Consider the following 18025-nt stretch of genomic DNA (forward strand, 5'->3'; position numbering starts at 1 on the left):
TGTTTTCATTTCAAGAATGCATTCCAGTAAACAATGGTCTGAGATATAGTCAATGGGGTTTACACAGAAATTTTTGATTGATTTGAATAGGTCTGAACCAACCTATTATTCACCTATATTTAAAGGGGAGGTCCTGTTTTCTGGCAGGCACCAGGTGCGAAGCCGACCCTTGCACCCATGGTGTGGGGTTCGGTGTTTTGGAGGGCAAACGGTGCCATTTGGTGCAGTTTAGAAGTATGATCCAGCCCTTCAAACTACTAATATCGAGAGGGGAATTACTGCATGCGTCAAGGTATCAGAATCTCCTCCGAGCACAGCCGAGAATTAATTACAGCTTTGTATAAGTAACTGGCTCGCGCTGCCAGTAATTACGCCACGGGATATTCAGGGCACAGACCGTGATCATAAGATACCGCGAATAGAAAATAGATTTTTAGAAAATAGACATTGCATGTGAACGAAGCCTTAAACTCCTCCAGGTCCCCCGGCTCTTTGGAGACCAACGCGTCCTTGTTGTGAAGACCCACATTTAGCCTAATAATTATAGCTCTCCTTTGTAATTTTTAATTGGTCAGCTGGGAACTAAAGAGAACAGTCTATTTTACTTGCGACTGTAGCCGTCTCATTTCACTTTCACTTTGGCAATTTATATACCCGTGTAGTTAATATCACGAAAAAAAGGGAATCCCCACAGCTGCCATGAAAAACACAAATAAAAGAATCGGCCTGTTTCTGTTCCAGCCTTCATCACTGAGCTGAGTTAACGTTGACATTTGGGTCCAAACAAACCAAACAAACTCGGCCTAACAACTTTGGCAAACAAGTTTATTTTTTGAAGAGAGCACGATCGATCACAACGTTTGTCAAAAAGTATCGAGTGGCTATAAAACGACACTAAATTCAAAGTCAGTAACTTTAACAGCTTGAACTATATTGACATTTTCATAAAATAATGTTTTTTAAGAATGCTAAAAATTAATGACACATTTTATGACCTTCCTGGAACACCGAAAAACTTGAAATCTAAACTATGAATATTACATGCCGGCCTATGTGACTTATAGCAGGTACCGGGGTCTGATAGTTTTGACACCTGCCAATGTGTTTTTGATTTGATGATAATATCAAAACTGTCCACACTTGAAAATTTCAGTGTTGACTTATGATTAATGCATCAAAACTCTTTGAAATTTTTCAATCCAAAAGCTTGTGAACCAGTGAAGTTACTGAACTTTGTAAAAAGTTGATTTTGAATTCTAACACCCTGGAATATTTCTACATCTATATTCATCTAAAAGGCGAAACAATCCCCTGTGCCCCCTATTTAGGGCAAAACTGTACAACAGAAAAAAAAGCGTTGTTTTGTCTCATTTTTCTTGAAATTTATCATTCTGCAAATAAATCAAAAATATAAATAAGACGAAACATCAGTAATAAAGTAAGTTCCTTTATCCAATAAAATTTTAAGCAGGATCACAACAGCCTTAAACTTAAAGATATATATATGCAGCAGGTACATGTCGTATCATTATTTGCCTAGCGGATCATACCCCCTCCACACACACACTTTTCCAGTACATTTCTATCAGCAGGAATAACTTTCGTTTGCTGTAATTTAGATTGATTCCGTAATGTAGTGTACTTGCAGCATCGCGTATCTGTCTTCAGCTTTATGTAACATTATGTATTGCCCCTTCTTCCTCAGGGATAAATATATCCACAAACAATATCTGCTGATATTATACGACAGTTAATCCACTTTATTCTTGTATCATTATATACACGTAAACAACTTAAAATAACGCATATTGACGTATGGTGTTGACTCAGTAATTTATTCGATCTTTCTTAAATATGTAATCTAAGAACTTGACACTTGCAGAAAATTATATCAAATTCAAGTATTTTTTTTTTATAAAAAATGTCTTTCTTACCTCTACTACAAAGGTGCTGAATTGCATTATAGTCAAGAGTAGTTCCGCTTCAAAGTCGAGCTTTGACAACATTTCACAGTCAACATCAGTTCCATACATCAGTGTTTATGACCATAAAATGATGTCACTGATATGTTATATATGGCATTTTGATATTATTAAGTGATATATTTTTGATGCATTATACACGATATATTAATCTATTAATGATATATTATTTCAGCCTTTTCTTTTACAACAAATTTGTGAAAGTAGGCAAAAAATTGTTCCCCTTGTGGTCACAAGTTCGGTGCAACAAGGACAATATGCTTCCTTAGCTGACCCTGTCATCAGAGTCATTAAATACCAGTTAAATTCGTGAACAGTTTAACTAAAACAACAACAGTGGTGCATTTAGAGGAGGGGTCAGGGGGCTCTGACCCCCCCCCCCCCCACTATAGTTTATATATATATATATATTTCCCTCTTGATAATAGAAGTTTGACCAGCTGAATTATAGTTCTAAGCCGAACCAAAGGGCACAGTTTACCCTCCCAGACACCAACAATTTTTCGTGGCTCTTGAACAGGCTCCGAACCCCCATGCCAAGGGGGTGATGGTTGGCTTTGCGTCCGAGGCCTGTCCTTCCGGACCCCCTGATGGATCCGCCCCTGAATATACTATCCTTTTAGTTTTTACCTTTTGTTCAAGGCTCAATCTATTCACGCTCTAAGAGCAGTTGCCCTTTCACTCCCTTCAGTCAATAACAGATCCATACATCAGTGTTTATGACCTTTAAATGATAAGTTTTTGATATATAATATATGGCATTTCGATATATATATATATATATATATATATATATATATATATATATATATATATATATATATATATATATATATATATATATATTATCAAGTTATATATTTTTGTTATGTTATATACGATATATTCATATGCCAATGATTCAGTTTTTTTTTTACAAAAATTTGTGAAAGTAGGCAAAAAAAAAAAAAAAAAAAAAAAATTGTTCCCCTAGTGAGCTGACCTTGTCATCAGACTCATTAAATACTGGTGTTATAATGAAGAATAACGACGACGATATGGAGCTTTCAAACATTTATTCATGCACTCTCTTTTCATACAATTTTACAAGCACTCATACTTGAATCACATCCAAAACTCAGTTCTCATGTGATAAACAGTTGATCGAAATTAAAAATCTATCATGAAATTAACCAATCACAAAAATTGATACTGACTTTGAACATTTCCATCTGTTTCTGAGACAAAGAACATGTTCTACTCTTGTTGACCCTTTATGGCACTTAACTTACACTCAATGCCACTCTAACTTTCCATCTATTAGTAAATAACAAAATGTGTAAATTACCAAAACTAATCATGTTATCTCGACGCCGTAAGAGATACCTTACATACAATCTATGCCTCATGCATTAATGCTCAATGTATTTACACATATGACAATGTGTATTTTTAATTATAGTAAGATCAGAATAAAGTCCAATCCTTGTTATTTTAAGAATCGAACGTACGTAAATTTCAAAAAGCTTAAATGACAATGTTACAGTTCTGTCATCAATGTAAATGTGATGCAAAAGTTCGTCAGATTCTGCAAAATCCGATGAAATAAAAAATAATGATGATATACATATTAACTTAATCGTTTAAGTTGAAAAAAATAAATAAAAAGTAAGTAAAATAAAACACGCCAATATTTTTGACAAGTCAAGTACGTGAACAGTTTTACTGAAGAAATATCATTGGCGGATTTAGAGGGGGATTTAGAGGTCAGTTTCTGCAAAATATATCACACCAATATTCCCCTCTTGATATTAGAAGTTTGACCAGCTGAATTATAGTTGCAAGCCGAACCAAAATACACCGTTTACCCTCCAGGACACCAACAAATTTTGAGGCCCTTGAGCAGGCCCCGAACCCCAAGCCAAGGGGGAGATGGTTGGCTTCGCAACCGAGGCCTGTCGTTCCAGACCCCTCCTTCAAATAATCTTGGATCCGCCCCTGAATATTCTGCCTTTCTAAATTTGATCTCATCTGTCACATGTATCAAATTATTTTTGCTCTCTAGAATTATGTCTTCTTTCTCTGCTTGTTCCTCTATCACTTATCAATGACCGGATACCATACCAGAGACACTTTCAATTGCATTGGAAGCAACAGTACTTAACAAATTCAAAATACCTCCTGCCTGAAAATTAACATAAATTATGAAAAAAAAGAATGACTGATTATAAAGGAATGGAAAGGTGCACGGATGGAAGAAAAGACAAAAAGAATGAAAAACAGAAGCAAAGGCATGAGAATAGTAATTAAAGCACGCCTGGTTTACCAGAAGACTGGTGTAATAGTAGGTTTGTTAAAGGGATAATAAATCTTCGTATGAGATCTATATTTCAAAAAAAAAAAAAAAAAAAAAAAAACATTGTGAACAACTCATAGAAATATAATATAGCCTGTTTTACCACAAAAACGTCAGTTCTACCTATTATTTTGATATCTGAGCTTGTCTTCAGACCACGTGACCTGTATTGATGGCTATACTCTGTTTAAACTTTTTACAAAAAAACCAGGGACTTACTTAAAATGTAAAAATTCATTAACCATTGGTAAGTATGGGAAAATTGTTTACTGGAGGAAAATTTATTTTTTGGCCAAAACGAAGAGTTATTATCCCTTTAAGGATAAAAAATCAGTAGAGACACGCTCTATCGATGCATAAATTTGCATAAATTATGCAAATTAGTGACCAAAATATACAATATGTCATATTTCATGTATAAATTACCAAACCTGACTAAATTATGAACAAGGAACCCATTTTTCATATTAAAGGATTTGCGTCATACCGTCAAAATGGCCTCAACGGAACATATTCTTCAGAAAACATGCCCAACTAACGATATCTTTATCCAAATACACAAATTAAAAGCTCATTTTGTAAATTTTTGGCTTTAAAAAACGTCCTATTTGCTCGGCCTGGGAGTTATTGAGCTACGTGGTCACGTGGTCCGATGACGACAACCGTGCCACCGGAGAACAGAGCGTGCTTAGCTGTCAAACTGAGCTGCATTGTCTACCTGTAAGATGACTTCTCTGGCTTCTGATAAAAAGTTTATACTCATGCAAATCTCTTACCCGAGGGGTCTAAATCCTCGTGAAGCTGTGTAAAACCATTTCCCGTCTAGTAAATTCTTTAACAAGCATTTAATTATGGTTATCCCAAGTTGTATAAAACACTGCATTTGAATGAGTTAAGGGTACTGTTGATTATTGCATATGAGGTCCATGTTATTTGTGAAATTCAATCAATTTTATTAAACCGCTGACACTCCGTCTTGCATACTTTTATTAAACTGAGGTAAACAATGCCCTTTACCTTTACAAGTCCTATCTTAATCATCCATCTAACTGGAACTTCCTTTACCTCTTAATTAGAGGGTTAAATGGCATTCAATTCCTCATGTAGCGAGTTTCGAACACACTCTCACTGGCAATATTTACATGTACCTCAGGTAAAAATCTACCTGTGCGTTAGTTTCAAAGAGCAGCTCCCGCAGACTTGGGGGTACTAGATAAAATCTGAACACCAGGTTTATCGAGGAGCTAGAGAAACAAAGGAAGAATTTTTCCTGCACAGCTTCATAGGAATTTTAACATGTTGTTGATCCAGCTTAGACCTCCAAACTAACAGGGTGACATGAGCAATTTTCACAAACAATTAATAAGACTATATTTCAGTTAGCCTCCTTCTAAATAAATATACCGTTCTGGGTAAATTAGAATATTTATTAAATCGCGAGAATATATTTGACTTTAATGATGATTTTATTATTAATGGAAATTAAGCTACTATATGAGGTACATTTGCTGTGATTACGCTGTCCTTCATGTTTTGCGTTAGTCTACAATTTGCTGTACGTGCTTGTAATTTTTTTAATCGGTGCGTACAACTTTTGCAGGTCTGGTTACGCCCCTGTTATGTGATGAAAGTATAAATTTGGCATTTAGTTCCTTAGCTTATTTAAATAAAATTGCAGTGTAAAAATTTCAACAAGATGTTGGCGCAATAGCCCTTTACTCTTTGTTGACATTTCCCCCTGTCAAAGTTGGTCTATTTGTCTAAAATTATCTTTCAATCTTTACTCTTTCAAGACCAGTATAAAGTTATCTGACATATTTTTGTGAAAACTTAATCACAAGCCAAGGGTCGACCTCCAGTTCATTCCGTACTCAATTTTAGCCAAACAAATTTTCTCTTGAGTAGATCTTTATAGCACGGTTTTATAATACAATTTTTCGAAGAGGGGATTTAAATCAAAATATTAAACATTGTAGCCTCATACTTAAAAGAATTGGGTATCTCCCGCTTTTCATAACATACTAATTTATATACAATGAACTAAGTTATCAGTAGTGCTCTTTTTTTACACCCAACATTCTTTTTAAAAAATCCGTTTGTGGCTTTCTTATATCCCTTACCAGGTTAAATCTCCATGCATAATTTAAAATATACTAACGTACGTAAAACTGCACATTTAGTAAACACATTAAATTTATGATTTTTTTCCATGCTACCCGTAGCAAACAATGCTCTATTACCTTGATCTGCTACATGTTTTCGGGTTTGACAAAGCTTACAAATCTGCAAAAAGTTTTGCATACAGACGCAGAACTTGCGTTTCAAGTTATAAAATGATAAACCTTTTAAATTATTTAATAATTCAGAAGAAATAACCTTCAGAAACAAATCCTCAAAACATAAACGTATAAGGATTACGAACCATTTTATTACAGCAGTTCCCATTTTTTCTTTAATATAACGCTTTTTTTCCTGTTTTTCCTCAACACGTTTTCTTCCAAGGAAGTAATGCCTGGGCATGCTTCAAGATACCCTGAGAGCAATTTCTTTTATTAATGTTCGCGATCGTGTTTGATCTTAATTGTTTAAATATTGATATTTAACGTCATTTACAAATACCAATAGAATATCCCCATGAAATAAATGAGATATATTGAAAAATACCAAGACGAGTTTGATACCTGTTATTACCTGGCTTGGGAAGTGCAGCGGTGCATAATTAACAGGTTTTATTGTTAACGAGCTCTTGGTCAACTACAGTGCATTTAAAATGCATCAACAATTAGTAAGCTTGCCAACTGATGACAGGTAATCTGAAAGACTATCTGCTTTTGATATGATCTAAACAACCTGAGGTGACCATGATCTCATCGCATCGCAACTATTGTCACCGAAGTAACTAAGTCACGGAAGACCGTCACAGACAAAGAAAAGATTGTGAACGAGTGCTGCGATTTTGGTGAATCCCACGGCAACACACTGAGGCATAACGAAAATTGCTCACCTCCGTTCAACACAACTTTCCTAAACTTCTCTGTCTGCATGCACTTGCAGCTCAGTTGAGTCTTATAAATATATGTAGACCTTTATCCTCATTGTCGTCACAGTACCCAGATCTGTTGCTTCCTTTATGCATATTGAGGTGAGGTTTACTAAAACGCTTTTTGTCTACTAATGGATTGTTTTTATAATTTTTAAATGACGGGGATCGATTAAAACATAACTGTAGTGTAAAGATTAAGTGCTGGATCTTCAGAATTCGAGAAATGGATTTTTATATGACTATTTTCCTTTAAGGAAGCAACTGGCGGCCATTTTGTGCCTCAAATCGAAGATGGCCGCCATCCGCCATTTTGAAAGTGGACATAATTTTGTCAGAGAAGAATTTCATCAGCTGTGTTAAGTTATAAGAATGATGTGATTTTTTCTTCAGTCAACAGCTAATATTGAGGTAGGTTTTACCTCCAATATTTCGATGTCTATCAGGACATCTTCTTCAGGGAATGAGGCTATCCAGGTGAATAGCCTCTACTCAGAAGGTGTACTTGCCCACCCCCCGCCCATTGTCTTAGGAAAGGGAGGTAGAGGTCAGGGAGGATTGCAGGATGGCACCATCATTTCTGTCGAAAATCAGCATGATCGGGCCATTATTGTAGAAGTTATGCTGTTTTTTTCACTTTTCAGCATATATGCAACACTGTAAACATATTTCAAGGGAAACCGTTAAGCCTGTTGTCATAAAACTCACAGGAGTAATCAGTCTTACTAAAACGCATGTCAAGTTCGAAAATCGGCATGATCAAGGAGTTGTAACAGAAGGAGATTACACGCAAGCCTCTCTATTGTCCGATGTCTGTTACGGTGGGCGGAGCTAGCTACGGGGGGCCTCCTGTCTCAAGGTTTCGTCTGCGTCGCTCTCCTCGGCTTGGAGATAAATTTCATTTGCGTTATTTCGCGTTAGAATTCGAGATCAGTAGTGTCAAAGCGCCGCTGTATGCTGACAATTTTTTTCACGGGTAATTATTTGGACGATGTGCTGGAAGGGAACGATATCATAGAAAGCGATTATAAGGTGGTGACTGAGGATGGTCGCCATGAGCTTTTTTGAGTTGGTGATAGATGGCTTTTTTATGGCACAACCCGGTGAAAAATCACCAAGGAGAAGTCAAAAGAAAACGTCCCAACTGTGGTTTGTGAAAACGACATTCAAGTGAACGTCTGTCCTCACTGCCAAAGGACATAATATTAATACATTAACGTTTGGACCCTCCTGCCCTTGGGTCCCATAAACATATACATTGTGACAGTGCCTACGCTTTGTGCCTGGTTTTTAATTTCTTAAAGTATTTTTTCTCTCACTCGGTATAATTTTAATATTATAATGCATTTAATTAAATTTTTAATCCAAGGTTGAGGCAATGCCACGACATGTCAGTATACTGAATAGTCGTTATAAATTTCTTTATCTTGGAAATTTCCCTTTTTTTCAGGATTATTTGAGACGTACTAACACTGTTCATATTTGTCGGTAAAGAAGTGCACAGTGCTTAACATTAAGAATAATTTTTATTCATTCATAAATATATTTATGTATATAATATATCAGAAATTTTAGTATTCACTAAGCTCTTTAAAGTGAAACAAATAAAGATGAGAATATTGAATTTCAAACTATTATTTACTATATTAACTTAAATTATCTTTTAAGTCAACTCTATACTCAAGCATCAAGAAAGTAGCATATGTGAGTAAAACCATTTTATTATATCAATAGAAGAACAAAAACAAAAATTTTACACATAAGCAGTAATTAATGAAGTCATAAGAATGATTAAGTTGCTACAGTTTTCCAGTTTTATGCAGTCTATGGTGGCATTTTTTTCAACCGTGCAAATAGAAATAATTATATTCTTTTTTATCGGACTTGCTGATACCAGTCTGTGCTGAATACTATTCCACTTACATGCCAGCAAGGTCTGAGAATCTAATAGGCCGAATGAAAAAAATCCTAGAAGATAAAGTGGCTAATTCTTACAAATAGGATCAAAAACATGGGATTTTCAAAAGGTTATTATAGATCATGACAACTCTTAGTAAGAACATTTATAAAATGTTACAGCTGAAAAAATTAACTGGTCCAGTAAGTGACTGCTTTTAAAGAAATTTCACTGAAACAGAAATTTCACTGGCAATCAGGTAGACTGTTATACCATGGCACTCAACAATTTATATATAGGTTTTGAATTTTTTTCCACGTGACAGTAACATAAAATTTATGTCCACTTTTGCAATGTATAGAGTCAGTTAGGTGACTGAAAATATTTTAAAATGTCATGAAGGAGCACTATTAATTTAATGCAATCTCTGTTGGCCAGTCTTATCCAGTTTCTTCTCCAAAAAGGACAACTCAAGTGAGAATTTCTTCAGGGCCTTTTCTTCTGCCTTGATAATGCCATGCCACTCAGAAAAGAGAGAAACCTGTAGGTTAGAAAAAAAAAAAAAAAAAACATAATAATAGCATTATGAACTACTAGTATCCATGTAGACATTATGGAATTACGCAGTGAAGTTAAATGTCATGAAGTTGTCTTGTTATGACTTGACTGAAATAATGTTCACCACATAAATGAACAATTTACAACTAAATTTATATAGAACATCAAGATTCATGATCACAAGCTAATAACCCCAAGAAATTGAAAGAAATTGTACTTATTACAAGAAATTATTTAAATCCACCCTGGTTCCTACTCTTCTGACAGGACAAAAAGGGGATTTCAGAGAGGCTGGTTGCTAAAAGGAAAATGCCCAAGGTTGTTGTATTTTGAAAAAAATTTAAAAAGGGTACTGTTGTTAGTGAATGTTTAATGCATCGTAGGCATTATGACAAAAGTAACTTACCCCAGACAGACTGACCTCCTTTTTTCATTGACATATTTTAATTTTTTCCAGCCTGACCATAATTCATATATTCAATGCAGCCTTCTCCCATATCTATAATAGAAAAAAAAACTTGAGTAGTGTTAAGATATGCATGTCAAATTCATTATCAATTTTGAGAGAATTTCTGTTTCAACACTGCAAGATAAAATATTTAATTTCAAGTAATGAATAAACCTTAATAGAGTTCTATTCTTTTGTAACCACCAAAGCAAAGCTTCTTTCTTAAAATGAACTGAAACATCCAAGCTTGCCACCTAACATGCCAAAGAAGTGAAGTATAATTAAAGTAGAGAAGCAAGTACCCCTTAATTATAGAGGTGTCTCACGCTCGGCTGTCACCTTGATTGGATAGTAAACGATTGTCGTAAAATCGCTAAATGATATTAAAATCGGGTACATAAACTTAAAAACCACCTAGGACAACCTAAGACTGCCACATTAATCCAATACAATGCAAAAATAAACTATAACTAGTGGTTAAAGCCTTCAAAACGAATGTCGTAAAGTCCCCATATACCTCCATAGAGACAATAAAATAGAATGAGCTTCTGAAACAAAACTCAGCCAACTTTAACATAATAATCGAAATAAAATACTGCCGGGCATCGGAGCGGCCTAAAACTTGGCATGCTTACCGCAAATACTGCAGGCTACATCATCCCGTCGCTCGTTTGTAAATTCCGTGCATGGCATACGCACAATCAAACCGTATATCCAAATTGCACCTCTGATGTTTGAATTGGTCCTATATGGGGACTTTACGACATTCGTTTTGAAGGCTTTAACCACTTGTTATAGTTTATTTTTGCATTGTATTGGATTAATGTGGCAGTCTTAGGTTGTCCTAGGTGGTTTTTAAGTTTATGTACCCGATTTTAATATCATTTAGCGATTTTACGACAATCGTTTACTATCCAATCAAGGTGACAGCCGAGCGTGAGGTGTCTTACACAATAAGGTGTGTCTTACACACCTTGACTCAAAGAGAGATGTGTAGTGAGATAACAGGTAAAGTAATTGGTGGAGCCTAGGTGAACTTAAAACCTTAAGACTTTAAATTAAGAAGCACCAGGATTCATGTGTGTTCTTCTTTCAAAGGTTTAATATGAATTAAAACATATATATGTAAAAAGAAGACTTAATAAGTTAAAAATAACTATACCAAAGACACTGTGAAGTCAAACTTCCTGTTAGACCGCCATGATGGAAAATGCTGGGTGGAGGCAAAACTTTTCCAGTCAAAATAACTGAGCACCTTACTTTAACAACAAAGTTACCACTCCAAAGCCACCCACCATGGTGAGAAGAAAAATGATGACCAACTGTCATGATAAGTCTTTTTAGTTTTAAACACGAAAAAGGTAAAGGCAAAAATGGTACATTTACCCATAACACTAAAGTAAAAATTTGGTATTCTGAACAAATCAGGTTATTTTTTTCAAGAAATATTGGAGCAGTACCCATGCAATATATACCAAGCCACGACCAAGATGTTCAAGAATCTAAACACACCAAAATCTCTTATAATCACGCATTTGAAAAGTACAAAAAACGTTTAGGCTTTTGGCCGTAACAAGCGTAACACTTTTTGATCTGGCCTCATGAAAATTGTCCCTTGTCGTATTCAAGCTAGACCACATATAGAATTGAAAAAAACAACAATACTGCTCAAGAAAGTGTATTGCACACATAACAATTAAGTAAATTTTATGACTGTCATGTGACACAAGTATAAAAATGTAGGAGGAAAATGTCTTTTGGAGTTTTTTTTTTTCGAAACATCAACAAGACGGCGGCTTAAGCATCTGCTTGTTATTTGGCTACTGAAAGTGCACCTAAGTTTTATTCTTTGCTATGTCCAAAAATTACTTAACAATTGCAACTGTATAAAGACCAAATTTTCTTCATCTGATAATATATTTATAAGCACTTGTTATGAGTGGGAATATATTTTTCGTGCAATATTTATTCTCCACACACCACCTCGCGAAATCAACGTTTAGCTGGACACAGTGAGACCCTACGGCATAAAAGTTGCAATTTATCTTCATATTTCGTGTAGTTATGCATTTAAAAGCACTTACCTGTTTTTTGAAAAACCTTATCCAACGTTATATCCTCTGCACTCTGTTATTCTCTCATTTTAAGAAACTTTTCACTGCGATTCTGTTTGTGTCCTCTCCAAACGACAGACGAAGGCACCCATCTGACAAACGAGATTTAAACGAGAGTAACAGAAAGCGTAACAGAGATAGGCACCCATTGTTCTCTGGGTTCTATTCATTCCGACCAATGAGAGACCGTAATACGGGCTCCGCCCCCACGCGTGTAATCTCCTTCTGTTATAACTCCTTGCTAAAACGCAGGTTGAGTGCGAAAATCAGCATAATCAGGCCAATTAGTTTAGAAGTTATGCTGTTTTTTCACATTTCCTCAGATTCAATTCTTAGGCATGTTAACAGTCTCATTATTTAATTAATAAGATACGTAAAAGTGTTTGTTTGACATTTCCTGCATCTTTACAACATTGTTAATTGATTTTGTAAAAATGATGGTAAATTTGTTATCGTGTATTGTGTAATAAAGTTTCAAAAATGGAAATAAACTCATATCATTGCAGTTTGTCAGATTAATTCATTCACTATGTTCAGAATCTCAGAATGGAAGAAATTGCACATTTAACACTGTTCTATTGATATTTTTCCCATCTCATCAATTTTCTTAGTTGATCATGTAAAAACGGCAGTAAACTGTTTATTTTGTTTTATGTTAAAAAATTGTTAAAAATGGGAAAAAAACATTTCAGCACAGTGCTGTCTTGTTTACATTTTGGCATTTTCAAGTTGTGACTTTGAAGTTCTATGGGCCTGAAGACCTTTGCTAGTCACATTTTCTGAATATCCATGATACTAATATTTTATTATCAAAATTGTTGGTCATTATGCTATTAAACGTTATGTTATATTGCATCAAAATTTAAAGAAACCCCTATTTTGGGCACTGCTCCCATGATGACCATTTAAGGAACACCATGTCACTTACTGTTCTCAAACTTACAGGAAAGAAACATATGGGACTAAAATACAGCTTCAGTAGGCAATGCAGTCTGTTTGGTAAATTTTTCTGGCAGATAAACAGTTTTTTTTTTGTGAAAATTTAATTTTTCACATATTGGCATTTTCAAGGTGTGACTTAGAACCTCCACGGGCTTGAAGACCCATGCTAGTCACATTTTCTGAAATCCATGATCTGTATATTTTATTATTAAAAATTGACGGTCATGATGCTGTTAACCATTATGTAATATTGCATTGAAATAGAAGAAAACACAATTTTGGGTGCTGCTGCCATGGTGACCATTATGGGAAAACCATGCTACTTATGATTGTCAAACTTTCCAAAACAAAACACGGGACTAAAATGCAGCCTGAGTTGGAAAAGCAGTCTAATTGGCTTCTTTTTCTGGAAGTTATACATTTTAGTGAATATTCATTTTTATCGTCTTGGCATATTCATTGTAGGACTCAGAGCTCCCATGGACATGAAGCCGAATGGTAATCAAATTTTCTACATGTCCATGCTATTTACAGTCAATAATCAGAAATTGGTGATAATCATTCAGTAATTTATTATGAAGTGTAACATCAAAATTGACAATTTTTTTGCACTGCTACTACAAACATTATGAAAAGAAAACTGTGTTACTTATTATTATTTTTAACTTGCAAGTATGATTTTTAGGATTGGCATGCAGTTCAAATTAGAAAGCCAGCTCAATTGGGTTATCACTTATTATTGAATTTATGCAATTTGGTGTGGAATTTTCATTTTTCTCATTCTGGCATTTTCTAAGTGTGAACTTGAACCCCAATGGACCTGAAGCCTTATGCTTGTTACACATTTTACTTACATTGGTATTACCTGTTGAGCATAAATAAAATTTGATGTTGAAATTGCAGTTAAGCATAATGTATTTTGTGCATTGCTTTTTTCTGATTTTTGTCTGTACATTTGACAGCTTCGCTGCCTTGTTTTTTTTTTTTTTTTTTTTTTTTTTTTTGTTGTTGTTGTTGTTTAACCAATACAGCTTTGGTCAACATAAGGGACCCCAGTGCAGCTTAAGAAGGGACCTGCTTCTTGATTGATTATTAGTTTCTGCTAACACACAAAGGTAGTTTTTATTAAATGCAATTTATTACAGTGTCACGAGAGAAGAAAAACAACCCTTTGGGCTTATCAGAGAAACGTTGAGTATAGTTTATTGGCTTTATCCTAGACGGATAAGATATACTTGGGACAATGAAGTTAATTATGGTTAAGCAGGGCTTGGAGCATGGTTAATCTCCTCTTCACGCAAGTCTTAGAGACCATTCTCAGAGACTATCGTACTAACTTTTGATCGAACTATCCCATTTCTTTCCTGCCCATAATAAAGTTAAATTTCTCATGGGGTGAGAAGATGTTAAGGTCGGCTAAAAAGAAGTGTGGTGAGAAGGGTTGCCTTATCGGTATCTCATTTTAGAGAGTGGGGACTAATTTGAGTTTCTTTAGCTGAGCTCTACGGGATTTATTAGGCGTCAGGACAGACTGACTTCTTTTAATTTATACCACAGGACCTCAGTTACTACTTTTAATTGCCTCCACTCAAGTTCTCAGATATCGCGAGAGAGACACAGACCCGTATAGGTAGGAGAAAGTTATCTCTTCCCAGACTTCAACATTTCCTCTCAGATGGACTATAACTTAATGCCACACATTTTATTTTCTTGTAATTGGTAACATTCTCCACTTGTTACCACCGGTATATATCGAGTTCTTTAGTACGATAAGATTGTTACGAATTGACGTAAATAATGTTTATGTGGTCCTAAGCAGGCTTATCATAGGACCGCACACGTTGTTTTATTGTTACTTCTGTGGAAGTGAAATTTCAGCTTGAAGATTGAAGCTGCACAACTTTAAAAATGTTTCCAAAGCACTTATAAATAAAAAAAAGATCATTCTTTACAATTATTTAGACTGTGACCTATTTTCAACTCTACCGTCAACACCTTTTCATAACTAGTGGTGGAAAAGAAAACACTGTTGTCAGATTAAGTATATATTTGACAAACACTTCAAAATGATTTTTAAAGTAAGTCAATTAAGTTTTTTTATGATCCCTTGAAATGAATTTTTACGATGGGGAATTTAATGTTCCGTTCATTTCATACTTTTCATGTTTGATCTGTTAGATTAGGCATGTTCATTTATTTTGACATTGATTTCACAGCTGATTTTAAAATCAAATCTCGCTAAGTTTGAAAGTACAAGCAATCAATTTTATCCTTTGTGAAATTAAAAAAAAAAACTGCATTAAAATTTACTGTGAATATTTGGCGTTATTTCACCCTGTTAAATATAATGTGTACTACATATGTCAGTACACTTTAAAACTCTTGCAAGCGTCTCGGGGGTGATGCAGTTCTTGATGCATATAAAACAGGAAAAATGTTCACACGTTAATATTTAAACGTCTCAGACATACAAACACCCGGTCGATTTTCGTTTTACCGATTGAACTATATATAAGCATTTGTCGATCTCTTTCAAGAATAGTACGATTTGCTTTATTCTTCATTGCAGAATCAATCAAAATCAATGTTCTCTAAATTGATGGCTGAGTTATGGGTTATATTCATGTTGTGTGTGTCTCTTAACCTCAACTTTTTCAGACTACAAGCTATCCGTCCTCTTTGCAGTATTTCATAATTCTGTCTCAGCATCCGTTTGAAGAAACAAGGGTTTGTCAACCTTCGGATGCAATCTTTTTAACGACCTTGGACGCATTTTGTTCTTTTTGAAGTATCAACGGCCCATGGATATTTTGAAAATATATCAAATACTGTGAAAAGGGAATCCATCTTTATGTTGTATCTTGGTATACATCTGACCACATTCCGCATTCCGCCAGTCTTTTGGTAAACCAGGCGTGCCTCTATCACTACTCATGAGACAGACAGACAGACAGACAAACAAACAGACTCAGCCAACGCAGATAGCAAAAAGAAATGATAATAAGAACACCACACTGAAAAGTTATAAAAGACGGACAAAGAAATGATAAAAAGTCAGAAGCTGAATGAAGTTATTTAGAAACAAAAACAAAAGGAAAATAAAGAATTAAAAGAACGTACCTGATCACGACCTTCTACTCCATATCTACACCAGAATACAAAATGTTTACAATTTTTCGATTTGACATTGTACTCGGTCTTTCCTATTTTCGACTTAGCCCTCTCCACGATCTCATCTCTCGGGAAAGTTCTGAAACACGAGAAATTGTGTGTGCTATGAATGTTCCACATTATCTGCTCACTATAAATTTGTAACATTTATGTAACTTAAACATTACAGTATTGAGAAAAGAATGAAATAAGTAATTCTGAAAAAGTGTAACTCAACAACGATAGGTAATTGACCTATCGATCTTGCCTGAAAAAAAAACAACTTAAAACTGTATTATAATATATCTCAAACAGTTTACTATCGAAGGAAAAATTAAAAAAATCTTTAAAAGTGTATAATGGCCAATAAACACTCATTAATTGACCTGTCAATATTGACTGAAGAAAAAAACATGAACTCCAAGAATAATCCTATAGTATCATGATTTTATATTTAGTCATCTAACATGTCTGTATTGACATGGATGCGCTAACGGTACTATCTTACAAACATTAACTTTTTTCAACAACTTACTGACTGCACGCCTTGACAAAAAGAAAAAAGAAACCACACAAAATATTAATATATTTCAACACAATAACATCTTATTATTGGCATTGGTGAAAAGCTAATTACAAACATTTACCTGCATTGGTGGTCTATTTCGTTGTTTTTGATCGCCTTACAATTCCCCGCCACATCCCAGAAGTTGGCCTCTTCAACAGAACCTATGTTCATAAACACACCACAGGGGTTGCAGCATGAATTTACACTCATACAACAGGAGTAACTGCACTTCTTCTTTGAGCCCCCTCCGTCTAAAGTAAGGTGGACCACCTCTTCATTACCTGAATGTAAATATCAATCCTACCGTGTAATTTGATTCAAACTAGATCCGCTCTGTTTCGTGGAGTTATAAACTATTCTTTCTGAATTTTACTGACAGCATGTAGCTGTACGTGTGTGTGCTAAATTGTTTCACTATATTTACTGCAAACGTCATGTTTTAGTTCATAAACATTATTTCTAGTTTAAGTCTACATGAAGGCCTGCAATCTGTACATTAAGGTTAAATGACTTTCAGGTATCGTAACAAAAATCTTACGACATTTATAAAGGATTAAAACCATCCATTCACCTATAAAAACGGCCCAGTGCGAGTACAAACCTCTTCTAAACTCTATCAAGTCCCCCGGCTCAAGGGAATCTAACACTCTCTTGTTATGGCCTCGCCAACTTACCATATTTCACTTAGCACAGGTCTCAAACTACTGCGCATGCGCGAAAAGTACGCTGTTTTAAATAAACAAATGGTGAAATTGACAAAGCCTGCCGGTGTTTACCATCTGGTTGATTTGATTTAATTTGATTTCTGGTGTTGTTTTGAGAAATCATATTAGAAATATTTTGTTGATTGTATGTTTAAAAAAGCAAATCCATCGGACTTTGCTGATTAACATTCATTTTGCCGTCATTGTAAGGGGGATTCCCTTCGCATTTATAGTGTTATATGTGGCCCCAAAGGGATTTTCCACCCCTCCCCCACTCATTATTAATA

At 34.9% G+C, this 18025-nt stretch overlaps 1 long non-coding RNA gene across 1 annotated transcript; it reads right to left on the reverse strand.

Annotated features, from left to right (window-relative positions):
• Positions 1-9053: 9053 nt before the first annotated feature.
• LOC147759157 (uncharacterized) lies at positions 9054-10309 on the reverse strand. Its single transcript, XR_015331666.1, has 2 exons — positions 10219-10309; positions 9054-9795 (listed from the first exon to the last, which is right to left on the reverse strand). It is a non-coding gene; the product is annotated as an uncharacterized LOC147759157 (long non-coding RNA).
• Between the last annotated feature and the right edge of the window lie 7716 nt (positions 10310-18025).

The sequence above is a fragment of the Lingula anatina genome, unplaced genomic scaffold (genome assembly GCF_051362555.1).
Source record: "Lingula anatina isolate TDL-2025a unplaced genomic scaffold, LinAna3.0 unanchor82, whole genome shotgun sequence".
In the NCBI taxonomy this organism is placed as follows: domain Eukaryota; kingdom Metazoa; phylum Brachiopoda; class Lingulata; order Lingulida; family Lingulidae; genus Lingula; species Lingula anatina.